The following is a 15,934-nucleotide window of genomic DNA, read 5'->3' as shown; positions in this document are numbered from 1 at the left end:
TTACTGGAACAGGGTTCACAGCAGCTCCCCTCCTGCTGCTGGTACAAAACAGTCTCGCTTTCTCTCCCAGCAGGAAGCACACACAAACCCTTAACTCTTTCTCATAGTTACTTTCTGAGTCAACAGTCCCTTCCCCTCTGGAACTGGGGCTGGCCTGGTTTAGTTCTGCTCACCATTATGACTCTATGTATCATGCATTTGGGTGCAGGATAGGGAGTAGCTTCTGTATGCCCAGTACTCACCCCTGCTCCTGTAAGCAGGTGGGCAAGCAAGGTTGGGTAGCGACAGGAGCATTGGTTGCTCCCCCTAAAGCTGACTCAGCAAGGATGGGGAAGTAAATTGCATCCTACAAGGAGCAAATGGGGAGTAGGGAAGAAATGGCAAGGCAACTCAGTCTCAATTCCTTTCTGTGGTTTCTCCTGCACCATTCCTTTCACAGGGCTCAGCCTAAGGGCTCAGTCTAACTCCAAATAACACTGGTCTACAATTTTTGAGAAGTCGGCTGCTTCAGAGATAAAATGTACTATTTATTATGTATTTTGATGTCCTGAATTCAAATATGACAATTAAAACAACTGATTGGCCACTGTTTCTAAGATATTTAAGTTTTTACATTTTATGTCTATGTATATTGTGTAGATAGGAGAGTTTTAATCATGAATTGTAAACCTAGGTCTTTTCATGTGTTTATGGTTGCTTTACATGATAATATTTCACCTGTCCTGTTTATGTAACACTTTAAAAATCAGCAAAAGGGTTATATAAATAACATTTATTATGAAACAAAAGGCAAAAAGCTATTATGTACATAGTTTAGTCCTATTCAGTGTCTATTCGGCGCTTCTTGGCTTGTCTCTTGTATTCATTAAATGGAGCATCTCTTGTCACTGTCCAGCAATAGTCTGCAAGCATTGATGGGCTCTATTTGCCCTGATAGCGTTTCTCCATTGTTGCAATGTCCTGGTGAAATCGCTCGCCGTGCTCGTCGCTCACTGCTCCGCAGTTCGGTGGGAAAAAACCTAGATGAGAGTGCAAAAAATGTATCTTTAGTGACATATTGCAACCAAGGCTTTTGTATGCCTTGATGAGGTTTTCCACCAACAACCTGTAGTTGTCTGCGTTGTTGTTTCCGAGAAAATTTATTGCCACTAACTGGAAGGCTTTCCATGCCATCTTTTCCTTGCCACGCAGTCCATGGTCAAATGCATCATCTTGAAGAAGTTCACGAATCTGAGGACCAACAAAGACACCTTCCTTTATCTTAGCTTCACTTAACCTTGGAAATTTTCCATGGAGGTACTTGAAAGCTGCTTGTGTTTTGTCAATGGCCTTGACAAAGTTCTTCATCAGACCCAGCTTGATGTGTAAGGGTGGCAACAAAATCTTCCTTGATTCAACAAGTGGTGGATGCTGAACACTTTTCCTCCCAGGCTCCAATGACTATCAGAGTGGCCAATCTTTCTTGATGTAGTGGGAATCTCTTGCACGACTATCCCATTCGCAGAGAAAACAGCAGTACTTTGTGTATCCAGTCTGCAGACCAAGCAAGAGAGCAACAACCTTCAAATCGCCACAAAGCTGCCACTGATGTTGGTCATAGTTTATGCACCTCAAAAGTTGTTTCATGTTATCATAGGTTTCCTTCATATGGACTGCATGACCAACTGGAATTGAGGGCAAAACATTGCCATTATGCAGTAAAACAGCTTTAAGACTCATCTTCGATGAATCAATGAACAGTCTCCACTCATCTGGATCGTGAACGATGTTGAGGGCTGCCATCACACCATCGATATTGTTGCAGGGCAAGATCACCTTCCATGAAGAAGAATGGGACAAGATCCTTTTGACGGTCACAGAACACGGAAACCCTAATATCACCTGCCAGGAGATTCCACTGCTGTAGTCTGGAGCCTAACAGCTCTGCCTTACTCTTGGGTAGTTCCAAATCCCTGACAAGGTTATTCAGTTCACCTTGTGTTATGAGGTGTGGTTCAGAGGAGGAGGATGGGAGAAAATGTGGGTCCTGTGACATTGATGGTTCAGGACCAGAAGTTTCATCCTCTTTCTCTTCCGCATCTGACTCAAGTGAGAATGATTCTGGTGCATCAGGAACCGGCAGTCCTTCTCCGTGGGGTACTGGGCGTATAGCTGATGGAATGTTTGGATAATGCACAGTCCACTTTTTCTTCTTTGACACACCTTTCCCAACTGGAGGCACCATGCAGAAGTAACAATTGCTGGTATGATCTGTTGGCTCTCTCCAAATCATTGGCACTGCAAAAGGCATAGATTTCCTTTTCCTGTTCAACCACTGGCGAAGATTTGTTGCACAAGTGTTGCAGCATATGTGTGGGGCCCACCTCTTGTCCTGATCTCCAATTTTGCAGCCAAAATAAAGGTGATAGGCTTTCTTAACCATAGTGGTTATACTGCACTTTTGTGATGCAAAAGTCATTTCACCACAAACATAGCAGAAGTTATCTGCATTGTTCACACATGTACGAGGCATCTTTGGCTAAACAGAAATGTGTTCCTTTGCAAAATCAAACACTGACAAATAAGAGAGCACGACACTGTATGATTTCTAGCGCTGATATAGGGCAATTTGTTCAGCAGAGTGATGTAAGCTTCATTATGATTGCATCATCCATGACTTCTAGGAATAACATGATGCAATTCATATCATGTATGACGCAATACCAGCTTCAGATTGCATCATTCATTGTTTTGCCTAAAAAGCAAGTACTGTCCAAACCCAGTCATAGATTTATTCATAGATCCAGTCAAAGATGTATTTTAGTCATTTCTGGTTTAAATTGAGATCCCTTCCCTTTATAACTCACTTGTCCTCCGCCATTCCCAAGTCAAGGGTTGTATATACTGACCCAATAGCACATCTTGAAAACTAGAGCCAATCAACAATTTTAAGCATCATTTTTGTTCTCAGTGACCCAGAATTAGTAAAGTTTGACTACATTTATTTCAGAAGCATTTTGGCTGTAGAGCAGTGTTTAGTGCTCAATACCAATAACTTCACTTTCCACTGGTCGACCCAGGGTTAGCTAATACGTAAAGAAACTCAGAACAGGCAATATGCCTTTAGATACCAGAGAAAAATACTGTACAGCTAGCATGGGTAATGTGCTTTACAGACATTTTGAAAGGTTTCTGTTTTTAAATAGGAAACTCACTCTTGAACTGGAGCCTCAGACTATAAGAAATATTTTATTTTTATTGCTTTAGCAGTCAAATCTGGATTGAAACAAGGTTGGGTTTTTTTTGTTGTTAAATGAATAGTTGGGCTGGCAACTTTCATTATGATTCAGCTGGAAATTACCAAGATCATATACATATATTAAACTTGATTATGAATATATAATTTTAAAAAGTTACATTGCAGAACACAGGGTTGTACAGGAAACTTTTTTTGGTTGTTTTTTTTTTTTCAGTGCAACAGCTTGCAGGTTCATTATTTTACCAGATATAATTATCATGGCCACTATTAAAATACTAGAAAGGCATCAATCCACATAAAGGTTAGTTACAATAGAATACTCTTACTCAGCTCCCTGATAAGTGCTACGTTCATTTTACAGGGACAATTGCTGGGGAAGAGATTCACTGCAATGCATTTTAGCTTACGCAAAGCACTGGATACGTGGCACATCTAGTGTGTTTAAATGCCACTACTGTTTATCTGTAGCTAATAAGCTGTTTGCTCATTTAAACTGTCCACTGCATAGATGCTGATGTTTATCTATCAACAAACATTTAACTTGGGACGTGCATGTATGTCTCAAATGCACAAATGTCTGTCAACATGTTAGTTGGGACATGCCCTTCTGTCCCAAATATCTATCAACAGTTAGCTGCACATGCACTTATTTAAATGGGGCAAGTCTGAATGTGTGTGGCTGCTGGATATGAAGACTGGCTACTCCTTCTTTGGAGCCCCCTACTGGAATCTACACTGTAGTTTGGGGCTCCAGAACAGCTTCTTCTACATCAGGGGTCTCAAACTCAAATGACCACGACAGCCACATGAGGACTAATACATTGGCCCGAGGGCCACATTACTGACACCTCCCCCCCGCCACCCTCGGCCCCGCCCCCACTCCACCCCTTCCATGAGGCCCCGCCCCTGCCCCACCTCTTCCCACCCTTTCCCTGCCCCCATTCCAATCCCTTCCCCAAAATCCCCACCCCAACTCTGCCCCCTCCCTGCCCTCAGGGGTGTGGCAGGGGCTCAGGGCAGGAAGTTGGGGTGTGGGGTGCAGGAGGAGTGAGGGGTACAGCAGGGGGCTCAGGGTGCAGGAGGGATGCAGGGTGCGGCAGGGGGCTCAGGGCAGTGGGTTGGGGTGTAGGAAGGGTTCAGGGTGCGGCAGGGGCTCAGGGTGCAGGAGGGGTGCAGGATATGGCAGTGGGTTCGGCTGCAGGAGGGGTTCCGGGGGCAGGATCTGGCCCGGCGCGTACCTGGGGCAGAGCAGGCTCCCTCCCTGCCTGCCTGCCTGTCTGCCCCCATGCTGCTCTGGGAAGAGGCTGGAACGTGGGGAAGGGGGGCGGGGGCAGAAGGGCTGTGAGTTGCTTCAGGCACTGCCCCCAGCAGCTCCCATTGGCCGTGGTTCCCCGTTCCCGGCCAATGGGAGCTGCTGGGGGCGGTGTCTGAAGCAACTCACAGCCCCTCTGCCCTCCCTTCACCACGTTTCAGCCTCTTCCCGGAGCCTTGTGGGGGCAGGGCAGGCAGGGAGCCTGCCCTGCCCCCGGTGCACGTCCGACCGGAGCCGCTCTAGGTAAACACTGGGGGAGGGTGGGTGGGGGGGGGCTGCAAGGAGCTCGCGGCCGCAGAAAATAACCCCGCGGGCTGCGTGTTTGAGACCCCTGTTCTACATGGATTCTTCATTTGGAGAACTACACTGAGTCCACAACTGCATGTTACACACATTGGGCGAAACTTTTATTCTTCTCTTATTTAATTATTGTGATTGTTGTTTTTCAGGTAGGTTAGCAGAGTAGTATAACAGGTGCTTCACTGGAAGAACTTACTGTTTCTCCCTTGCTCTTATGAACTTAACATCCCACACTTCCCCCCAAAGAAGTGTATCTAAACCAAAGAAATAAAAGTGATACTATGTTACCTTCCCTTTCCCCCTTTCTTCGTTTGTGTTTTGTCTCTAGATTGTAAGCTGTTTGGGCAGGGGCCCTGTCATTTTACGTATATGCAAAGCTCATTTGAGGCACTGTTAATAATAAATCCCACAACACATATACCTTGGTACAGTACAGTTTGAAAAGACTTCAATGATTTTTAGTGTGCTTATTTTTAAAGTAACTGAGTACATGAGAGTGACTATCTTAGGGCTACCATATGTCCGGATTTCCCCGGACATGTCCGGCTTTTCGTTCTATAAATAGCCGTCCGGGGGGGATTTTTAAAAATCTAAAAATGTCCGGGATTTCCCCCGTCGGCTATTTATAGATCGAAAAGCCTGGGCAGCCAAAGCCCCTTCCCGGCTCCCCCCATCCCCTGCAGCCTTACCACTCTGCCGGCCCAACAGCTGTCTTCCCCCTCCTCCTCTCCCCTGAACGCTCCGCCCCCTGCTCCTCCCCCTCCTCTGCTTCCTGCGAATCAGAGCTTCGCGGGAAGTGTGAAATGAAGCAGGGGCAGGCCGGTGGCAGCAGCAGGTAAGCTGGGGCGGGGGGGGGGGGCGCGAGGAGGAGAGCTCCGGGGAGGCGTGGCCCTGGGCAAGCGGCGCCCGGCGGCCCCAGCAGCACCGGCCCGGACCCCAGCAACCCCGGCCCGGACCCAGCCCGGGCCCCAGCACTCCCGGCCCCAGCACCCCCGGCCCGGGCCCCAGCACCCCCGGCCCCAGCACCCCCGGCCCGGCTCGGGCCCCAGCACCCCCGGCCCGGACCCGGCCTGGCTCGGGCCCCAGCAGCGCCAGCCCCAGCACCCCCGGCCCAGCCCGGGCCCCAGCACCCCCGGCCCGGACCCGGCCCGGCTCGGGCCCCAGCAGCGCCGGCCCCAGCACCCCCGGCCCGGCTTGGGCACCAGCACCCCCGGCCCGGCTCGGGCCCCAGCAGCACCGGCCGAGCACCTCCGGCCCGGCCCCAAGCCCTGCAACCCCGGCCGGAGCGCAGCCCGATTCCTGGGCTCTTTAAAGCTGGCCCTGGTCAGGGGATAGGGAGGGGGGGTTGGATGGGTCGGGAGTTTTGGGGCGGGCTGCCAGGGGGGCAAGGGTGTGGAGAGGGGTTGCGACAGTCATGGACAGGGAGTGGGGGGGTTAGATGGGTCTGGAGGGGCTGTCAGGGGGCCAGGGGTGTGGAGAGGGGTTGGGACAGTCAGGGACAGGGAGCAGGGGGGGTTAGATGGGTCTGGGGTTCTGGGAGGGCTGTCAGGGGCCAGGGGTGTGGAGAGTGGTCGAGGCAGGCAGGTAGCAGAGGGGGTTGGATGGGTCAGGAATTCTGGGGGTCCTGTCGGGGGCAGGGAGCAGTTGGATAGGGCATGGGAGTCACCAGGGGTCTGTCTGGGGGCAGGGGTGTGAATATGGGGTGGGAGTGTGGATAAGGGTCGGGGCAGTCAGGGGACAGGTAGGGTCGTAGGGCATTTTCAGGAGGGGGCAGTCAGGGGACAAGAAGCAGGGGGGCTTAGATAAGCAGTGGGGTCCTAGGGGGCAGTTAGTGGCAGGGGTCCCAGGAGGGGGCAGTCAGGGGACAAGGAGCGGGGGGTTGGGGGTTCTGAGGGGGGCAATCAGGGGGTGGGAAATGGGAGGGAGTGGATGGGGGTGGAGCAGGGGTGGGGCTAGAGCGGGGCTCCTCCCCCCCCCCCCAGTGTCCTCTTTTTTGCTTGTAGAAATATGGTAACCTTAGACTATCTCCCAGCAAAATGTATTCCTATAAACGGCCAAGACAACCACTTAATTACCATGTTTCTCTTTTGATTGGGATGGGCCAATTAAGAGAATTTTATAGTGCCTGGAAAATATCCTTCCTAAAATTAAATCTCTTTCAGGTAATAAAAAGTCCCTTAACTTCAGAAACAACTTTAGTAGTCTTTCATTTTGGGTGGAAATTACATCAGTGCTGGCAAATTTGTATATTACATTTTACGCTGGTGTGATTTCAGCCAGCTGAGTTAAAATCCCTTGGAACGTGTAGTTTTCATTAGAAATACAGACAGACATTTAACTATATGTGTCTCACTGGTTCCCACTATTGTGCTCTTTTGCTCTATAAAAAACATACATCACTAAGATGCAGTTTGACATTTAAAAATAGATTTAGTGTTGCCAATTAGTCAGTCATGCCTGTGGTAACCTTATTCAATATTATGGTGGTAATCGCTTCTGGAAGGCCTTGACATATTTTATAATTGAACTGCCAGGTTTGCACTTAGCTGCAATTCATTCACACATAAGTGTGACTTGTTAACCAAATTATGATGTTGACTTCCTTTGAAGGCTGGATAGAGGGGTGTAGCTCTACCTTCTGTCTTCATATGAGATTACAGTTCTATGACAGAATATTAGCATGACAAAAAACTTTGTATGGTTTTGTGAGTTACAGAGTAATTTAACAACAGGCTGCTGGTGTGCAGAAATAGTTGCCTATCATCCTGACTAATACTGTCTCATTGCTTCCTTGCACTCCTCCGTCTCTCTGCCTGTATCCACCTGTCATCTCTCATCTTGTATTTAGATAGTAAACATTTGGGGGAGGGACCCACTTTTTGTTCTGTGTTTGTACAGCGCCCAGCAAAACAGCGTCCTGGTCTATGATGAGGGTTCTTGGGTGCTATGATAATGCAAATAATAATTTCCCTCCATTTTCCCTCTTCAATAACCTCAGGAAATTTGGCTGCTGCTAGAAAGCTCATCTAGGAATCAGCTCTATTACAAGTTACTGTGTACCATTAGGCACTTAACTTCTTGTTTGACAGGCACATCATGATGCAGATCCTAATGCAGCAACCTTTTGACACAGACTGGCACATGATGTCATCGGGGGTAGACTTTAACCAAGACTCCAGAACCCATTATCCTAAACTCTGGGCCATTCACATCTGGATCTGACTGAGCTATCTTTCTAAAATGGGACCAACTCAATACCTCCAATACGAACACTCGAGATATGGGAATGTAGTTCTTAGACCCAGATCCAAATTTAGCAGCTTGGAGTGATCGCTAGATGTCGTGTGTGATTGGATCACAGTGTTCACAAGCAGGGGTCACATGTGTTGATGAGGCAATCGAAGTAGTGTCGAACAATTCAAAGGCTGTTTTTTTCCCCTATGGGGCCTTCCATGGCTCTGATGAAGAGACGTGATAATTCATTTTTAACACCTGTCTTAATACCCCCACGTACAGCCATCATCATTTAAGCTGAAGAGGACTGTATAACACTCCCACCAGAGTTCATGTAGAAGGGCAGACTCGCCGCTGCTGCCCCGCCCTCCTATCTGGGTGTGTCATAGCATCTCTTTCCTCTAGCACCCCTTGCTGATGGTCACTCCAGTCCTGTGGTGGTCTGCCTCTTTCAGTGACTTGACCCTCTGGCCAGGCCATAGTTGAATTCCATCCCTTCTGGGGTTACATAAAGTCCAACACAAGAATGCCAGTGTCCTTGCATTAGGTCACCAGCCCCAACTCTGAATCCCATGGTCCTTACATTTTTTGATCTCAGGGGGCTCCATATAATCCTTATCCCCCATGCCATGTTCCTTGGTGGCTGGTAAGGGAACCAAGGCCCTCCCACTGTACTGGATTCCAGTCCAGGGACCCTATAACCAGCAACCAATGTCTGCTCTGTGAGATTCCTTGAAGCTGCTTACCTGGACTTCTTACCACAGCCTCTTTAAGTTCACCCTTCTTTCAGGGCCACCACAGGGCTCTCCCTTGAAATCCCCCAATAAGTCCAAAACCAAAAGTACAAATTAACACCAACTTCCACCCCTCATGGGCTTGACTAGGGTGACCAGACAGCAAGTGTGAAAAATCAGGACGGGATGGGGGGTAATAGGTGCCTATAGAAGAAAAAGCCCCAAATATCAAGACTGTCCCTATAAAATAGGGACATCTGGTCACCCTAGGCTCGACCTTTCCTCCCTTGCTCAGTTCCTCAGCTGAAAGCCTCCCTGGGCTCTCTCATTGGAAGTCCAGATCCTGCCCTTTTACCCTGGCTCACCACCATGGCCTGCTTCCCAGTGGCTGCTCTGTGTTTCTCCTGGCCTTCTGCCAGACATCTACTTGGGAGAGGATCCCAGGACCAACTTTCCCATTGGGATTCCTCCTGGACCTTCCTGGTCTCTCTCCCCTCTCTAGTGCCAAGAAAGGGATTGCAGAGTTCTTTCTTCTCTCCCTGCAGCCTCCCCCTCCTACCGCCCCCCTCGCACCCCGCCACCCTCTGGTACTTCCTTTGTGAAGACTCATCTCCTCCCCAGCTGGGTTTGATCACCAGTTATGCCTCACAGTCCTCTACCCAGTAGCCTGGTTGAGCTCAGGCAGGCTCTTGTTAACACATAGACAGCCAGTGTAGGGTTTACACACACATCACATCCATCAACACTGCTCTCTTTATTGGTCAGAGCTACAGGTGTAAGGGATGTAGAAGTGGTGTGTTGACCCCTTAGTGGAAGGCAGTACAACTAGTCATTCCTGAGAGACTCTCTCTGGAGGAAACACAGAAAAAGGTTGTCAGGGTAGCTGCTGCACTGTGGAGCATGTTAAGTGATGATCGGTAACTCCCTCACTCCCAAAGCTTGATCATGCTGTTTCAGTAGCACTGTGAGAAGTACAGCTGCTTTTAAGGTTTTCACAGTTTAGTGCAGGCATGGTAACTCTCCAATTTGGGTAAGAGAAGAGGTCTCCCATCCATGCAAGCAGGAAAATGTAAGATCACCAACAGAGAAAGGCCTAAATAGGGGTGCCCAACTATTGTTATCCTACAGAAAATATCCTACCTACCTGTGGATGCTTAGAAATAATAGGATCAGCAGCATCTTTTTCCATCACTGATCCTAGGATGGATCACATCTAGGAATGAGGTCACAATAGCAGCCACTGAATACTGCCCGACGTTCAAAGAATGGTATTAGGAACATTGCTTTTGTGAGACTCAGCTCTCACGAATAGTAGAACCCAAAGTAGCAGTGCCTGTAAGTTTGGCTCTTTCCCCCGCTCTGTCTTAACTCCAGTTTACCTGTGTGTCCCTAAATATCGCCATCAGGTTTGGAGGTACCTGCTCCTGGTTGGACCTGTGCAACCCAGTTCCAACTCACAGTAAATTTTAGTGGGCTCAGCCTTTGGATTATTGTTTGTAAGGTAGTTGTAGCCTTGTTGGTCCCACGCTATTAGAGAGACAAGATGGGTGAGGTAATAAGTGGGTCCAATAAAAGATATTGCTTCACCCACCTTGTCTCTTTGGATTATTGTCAGTTCAGGAATTCAGCATGTTTGAAGTCTTGATGCTCTGCATTTCAACAAATCCAGGTAGCATTAACTGCCTCCATTTTTCTTTACAGTGAGATGGAATGTCTGAGATCCATGAATAAACAGAAAACCCTGCAGCCTGCTTCAGGCTGATCACTTTAACCTTAAACGCATTGAGTTGAATACATCCTAACTCCGCTGGCTTCAACAGGGTTAGACAAGGGATGAATTTGACCCATTGTGCTGTTGTACTGTTTTGAAATAGCCACTGTCTGTGGCCTTTGAAATAGTTTGCTCTTGTTGGCCTATTTAAATGTAAACTGCAGTGCTTAGCAGGTGGTCTAATGAGGATGGCTAGCAGCTCTGTGGTACTTACAGCTCCATGGGAATCAGGGAAAACTACACTAAACCATTTATATAGAGAAGGCTGAATAAGCTTTTTAGTTGCGTTAGAGTTTAAAAATGTAATTTAACAATTTGACATAATAGGTCACTGAGAGAAGAGAGAAATTCCTTGTAGTCCAAAATAAATAATCGAAGTTCTGAGCTGATAGAACAAAATACATTTAAAGAGTCTATAAGGTTAAATCTTGCTCCTGATGCAAATTACGTGAGTTAATTATTATGGGAGCGACAAGGTGGGTGAGGTAATATCTTTTATTGGACCAACTTCTCTCACCGATAGCGTTCCAATAAAAGATATTACCTCACCCACCTTATCTCTCTAATATCTTGGGACCAACATCGTTACAATAACACAGCATACAATAGTTTATTATTGGTCAGGAGTCTGCCTTTCAAAAGTGCAACACAACCAGTGTGGTTGGTAATCAGATGTTAGTAACATCCCAATATATTTGAGCACCCATCATAGAAAGCTATCCCTTAATAGAAATCTTTGTTCAATACAAGATGCCAGTGAGATTGCCACTCATTAAAAGCATGGGTCTAGCCTGTAATTTTTAGAATCTGTCCTTCATTCCATTCATTGCTTTTTCAGGGTGTAATAAAAAGAGTCATAGCTATTAAAAATGTGAAAGCTATTCCGGTAAATCCGTTAGTTTACAATTACTGAAGTTTCACATGTGGCGAGTTTGATGATTGTTGTCAGGATGTGATTTTGTAATAAATACTAATTTTATATATATATATATATATATATATGGGCTTCTTAAAGAGATTTTGTGAATAGTTTTCGCCAATAAATGATTGAATGGGTTAGGTGAAGGCCAATGGAATTGCCCTGATTGGATCTCAGTGCCTCTAGACCTCAGCCTCTTAAAACATTTTTGTAGTAGCTGATTTTATTCTATTCTGTTTTTGAAAAGGTGGCAACCTGGACTTCTGGGGATCATAAAGGGTGCAAGAGAATGAATTAGCTTTCCCTGCTGGAAGCTACAGTACCATCAGGTATGAAACACTGTGCTCAGCAAAGGCGTTTGGCTAAATGTTATATACAAGGTTGCTACTTGCTGGAAATGATTTGGAACTGGAAAAGGCACAGCTCCTTTGGAAATTGAAGTTTTCAAAGTTAATTTCCCTTTATTGAAAAGGAGCATTACTTGCAAGAAAAATGGAAGGGCACAGCGGAAAGGACATCTCAGGCTTGGTCTACACTATAAACTTATGTGGGTATAACTACATTGCTCAGGAATGTGGATTTTCCACACCCATGAGCAACGTAGTTATGCCGACCAAACCTCTGGTGCAAACAGTGCTATGTCGATGGCAGGGCTTCTCCTGTTGACATATCTACCATCTCTTGGGGAAGTGGAATACCTATGCCGAACTTGCTCTCCCATTGGTGTAGGTTGCACTCAGTGCTACAGTGGCTCAGCTGCACCAGTACAGCACTGTAAGTGTAGACAAGCCCTCAGACTTAAATAGGCTGTAAAAACCACGGCCTGTTTATGCAGGCCACTGGTTCCCTTCAGTGCAGAGCAAGGATGGAGGCCAAAACATAGTAATGGTGCAGAAAAGGGGTAGGGTGGAATGCTACTCCCATACTCTGTGGCCATATTATCCAGCAGAGAGCTAACAGATTTGGCTGCGTGTTTTCCTGAGATGCTCAGCCTATATATTTCACAGGCACTAATTTTGTTGAGGAGGGGGAAACATGACATATCTTCTGCAGAAGATAAACCAAGGATTTCTTCAGGTCAATGAATCCTTTCTGCATCCTGTTTGCATGGGAACAGTCAGAGTCCTCACTCAACTCAGCATACTCCTCCTTGATAAGTCTTCAGCACTCACCCCTTGTCTGGGGTTTTCCTTTGTTAATGTAAGAACAGGGATTGAATTGGAATGAAGAAAAAGTAGCAGTACTCTCCCAAGCTCTACCCACAAGTCAGGTTCCACCTACTCGAGACATTAGAATGAAATGGCACTTAGAGCAGGTTGTCCATTTGTTCAAAGGTTCTGTTAGGCTCTGCTGATCATAATGGGTTTGGCTCTCCCTCAGCGGGGTTTGGATACAGCCATAGGCAGGGCTGGATTCAAGTAGAATCAGCTTTTCAATAGTAGAGGTCTATGGGTCTGGCTCCCAGAGTCATGTGATGATGTCACAATCTAGAGAACAAGATAGCAGCCCCGAACTAAAGTATCAGATTGCTCAGTAGTTTGAGAAGATCTTTATAAGATGATTCTTCCAGTTCTTTCTGGCATGCTGTGGTCAGCAATTGGGTAGTTAAATTTAACATGTTAGTTGTTATTGAACATCTGCACTAATTCCCTGAAGAGAGAAATTCACACAGTTTCAAGCTCTCTGCAGACTCAATCAGGCATCAATGCATTTGTTATCCTAGGACAAGGTTAGTCAAAAGGTGAACTGTGGGCCAAATCTAGACCGCCAGATGCTTTTGAACGGTCCCCTAAATCTTTTTATTTGACTTATTATTATCACTATTGTTGTTATTTTCCCTGGAGTTTGGACCTTGACCAAGAAATTTGGACCCTGACAAAAAATAATTGACTACCCCTGTCCGAGGGTCATATATTAAAGATTTTCTCTACAAACAGGAGGGCAAGAGACTTTTTAAAAGGGAAGCCAAAATTCTAGAGAACAAGATAGCAGCCTCAAAATAAAGTATCAGATTGCTGACTGGGCATGTCCCAAACCAATTTGATCACTGCTTAAGAAAAATAAATATAACCCTTAACCGTAGCCTCTGTCTGAGTTGGCCATTTCTACTTTTTTCCTGTAAGGGTTTCTGCCTGAACTCCAACTCTCTTGTTTTGCCTAAGAGACAGTCATCTTTTATCCTATTGCTCACCTGAGACCCACAGGGTATGGCTGCCTGAACGGGTCAGCAGAATAGCCTCTCAGGATTCCAGGCATGGATTTAGACCCTGACATCCTACATGAGAGAGTTTGCAATATGGCCCAGTGTGGAAGAATGAAAGAACTGATGAACTGACATCAAAGTATAACAAACAGGAGACCTTGAAAATAACACCATTGAAGGGCTTACTCAGACAGCAAGAGAATGTGCAGGAGGGGAAAGGAACAGTGTGAAGATCTAGAAAGTACTAAGAGAAGTCCCAGGTGCACAGTCTGCCCCTGAATAGTCAGAGTATTAGCAAATATTTGCTCCAGCTTCAGCTACTTATTACCACTGATTTGCCAAGTCAAATTGGAGGAGGGTGATTATTTGGTTTTTATTATTTCTTCGCCTGTTACAGATGACTACTTTTATTGTGGCCAAAAAAAAAAAAAAAAAAAGCTTTTAGAAAAATAGTTTGACTATTTAATTGCTTATTTAGAACAAAGAGTAAACCACTATATTGTGGTAAATTCTTTGCAGCAAGATTCTAACCAAGATCACACCATTTAGAAACAAACATTATATCATACTTTCCAAACTATTCATAAAATTAAGCCAACTAAATATACACTGTGCTTTCTTTTAGAGATCTGAGAGCAGCATAGAAACGGAGACATTTGTTTTGGACATTTTTCAAGACACAGCTATTGTTTATACTTTGCAGTGGGCCAGGGCTGTAGAAGAGGAAATTGTAACTTGTAATAAGTAAGTTAGAGTGTGTACATTATGTGTTCTTGGAATACTCAGCTCTCCACCTGAAGTACCAAAGGCTAAATAGATGAAGCAAACCTTTAAAATATAATTTAAAAGTCCACAATGAGAGAGACAAAAATAAAAAATAATGAACAGCTGAATCTGATTCTGATTTCACTTCCACCGGTGTAAATTAAACATAGTTTCGCTGAAGACTCATGTAAGTGAGATCAAAATAAGATTCTAGAATTTGTGGGCTTTGGGTTGTATACGCTATTTTGTGTTCCAGAAATTTACAATCTTGGATTAGGTAAAATTAGGCAACTTGAAGTAAGGTAGACACTATGGGATGGGGTTAGTTTTACATTCAGAATATGGACTATTTAGAATTATTATTTTTATTTGCATTATAATAGTGCATAGAGGTCCAACAAAATCAAGGCCTCATTATGCTAGGCACTGCACAAACCTATAGTAAAGGATCAAGAATCTTATAATCTAAATAACTAGGAAGGAAATACTATTATCCCCATTTTACTGATGGGGAACTGAGGCATAGAGAAGTTAAATGGCTTGCCCAAGAACACTGGATATCTATGGCACAGATGGAATCTGAATCCAGATCCCTCCTGAGTGCCAGTTCAGTGCCTTAACCATAAGACTATCTGCCCTGTCTGAGAAGTCTGGTTATTAAGTGGAGAGCAGGAGAGGACTTCAAAAGCCCATTGAAAATGTTTTCATTCATCTCTGAAGTACATCTATAGAAAAGTATCAGAATTTTTGGAAGATCCATATTGAGTGTGTGTGTGTGTGTGTGTGTGTGTGTGTGTGTGTGTATTAGAAGCACTTTGAAAAAGGTTCGCATGTGACGAGTTACTAGGAGGCAGCTGTTCAGAATCAGTTAAAAAAAAAAAGAGCTGATAAATGTTAAAGAGAAGCTAGAAGGAGAAAAAAGACATGCTCCGTGGCAGACATCAGTAAAATCTTTAGGAAAACTGCAGTGTACTAAACAAAATGAGGTAATGTATAAAACAAATGGAAGCGCCATGTCAACAGGGACTTGACAGGATAAATAAATCTGTACGGCTTGGTAATTTTAAAGCCTACTGCTACAAGCACAGCCTGTTGCCACAGTTACAGTGACCTCTCTTGAATTTCTAACATTAAACATGGGCCTGAGGTGAAGGTGAATGAAAACAGAGATTCTGAGCTCCACTGCTCCCTTAAATGCTTTAAAATATGTTTTTCTTTCCTTAATAAAAAAATGTGGGCGCGTTTTAGTTTGCATGCTTGGTAAGAGTCAGATGTCACTCACTCGAGCCAAGCATAGTGTGGGCAGCTGTATTATAAGCTTGCCAACCTAGCTCTGCCAGTAGATCTCAAGCCAGGTCTACATTACAGACCTATACTGATATAACTACATCACTCTGGGGTGTGAAAAATCAACACCCCTGAGTGATGTAGTTATACCAACCTAACTCCCTGTGTAGA

The 15,934-nt window shown here is 45.5% G+C and overlaps 1 long non-coding RNA gene across 1 annotated transcript; it reads left to right on the top strand.

The window, feature by feature from the left end:
- The first annotated feature begins 4,744 nt into the window (after positions 1-4,744).
- On the top strand, positions 4,745-14,529 carry LOC128844561 (uncharacterized). The gene is made up of 3 exons (XR_008446496.1): positions 4,745-4,793; positions 11,756-11,837; positions 14,337-14,529. It is a non-coding gene; the product is annotated as an uncharacterized LOC128844561 (long non-coding RNA).
- Positions 14,530-15,934: the final 1,405 nt, after the last annotated feature.

Source organism: Malaclemys terrapin, chromosome 1 (genome assembly GCF_027887155.1).
Source record: "Malaclemys terrapin pileata isolate rMalTer1 chromosome 1, rMalTer1.hap1, whole genome shotgun sequence".
NCBI classification, from domain to species: domain Eukaryota; kingdom Metazoa; phylum Chordata; order Testudines; family Emydidae; genus Malaclemys; species Malaclemys terrapin.
The sequence above is the reverse complement of the archived record's forward strand: the minus strand, read 5'-3'. Positions and strand labels throughout refer to the sequence as shown.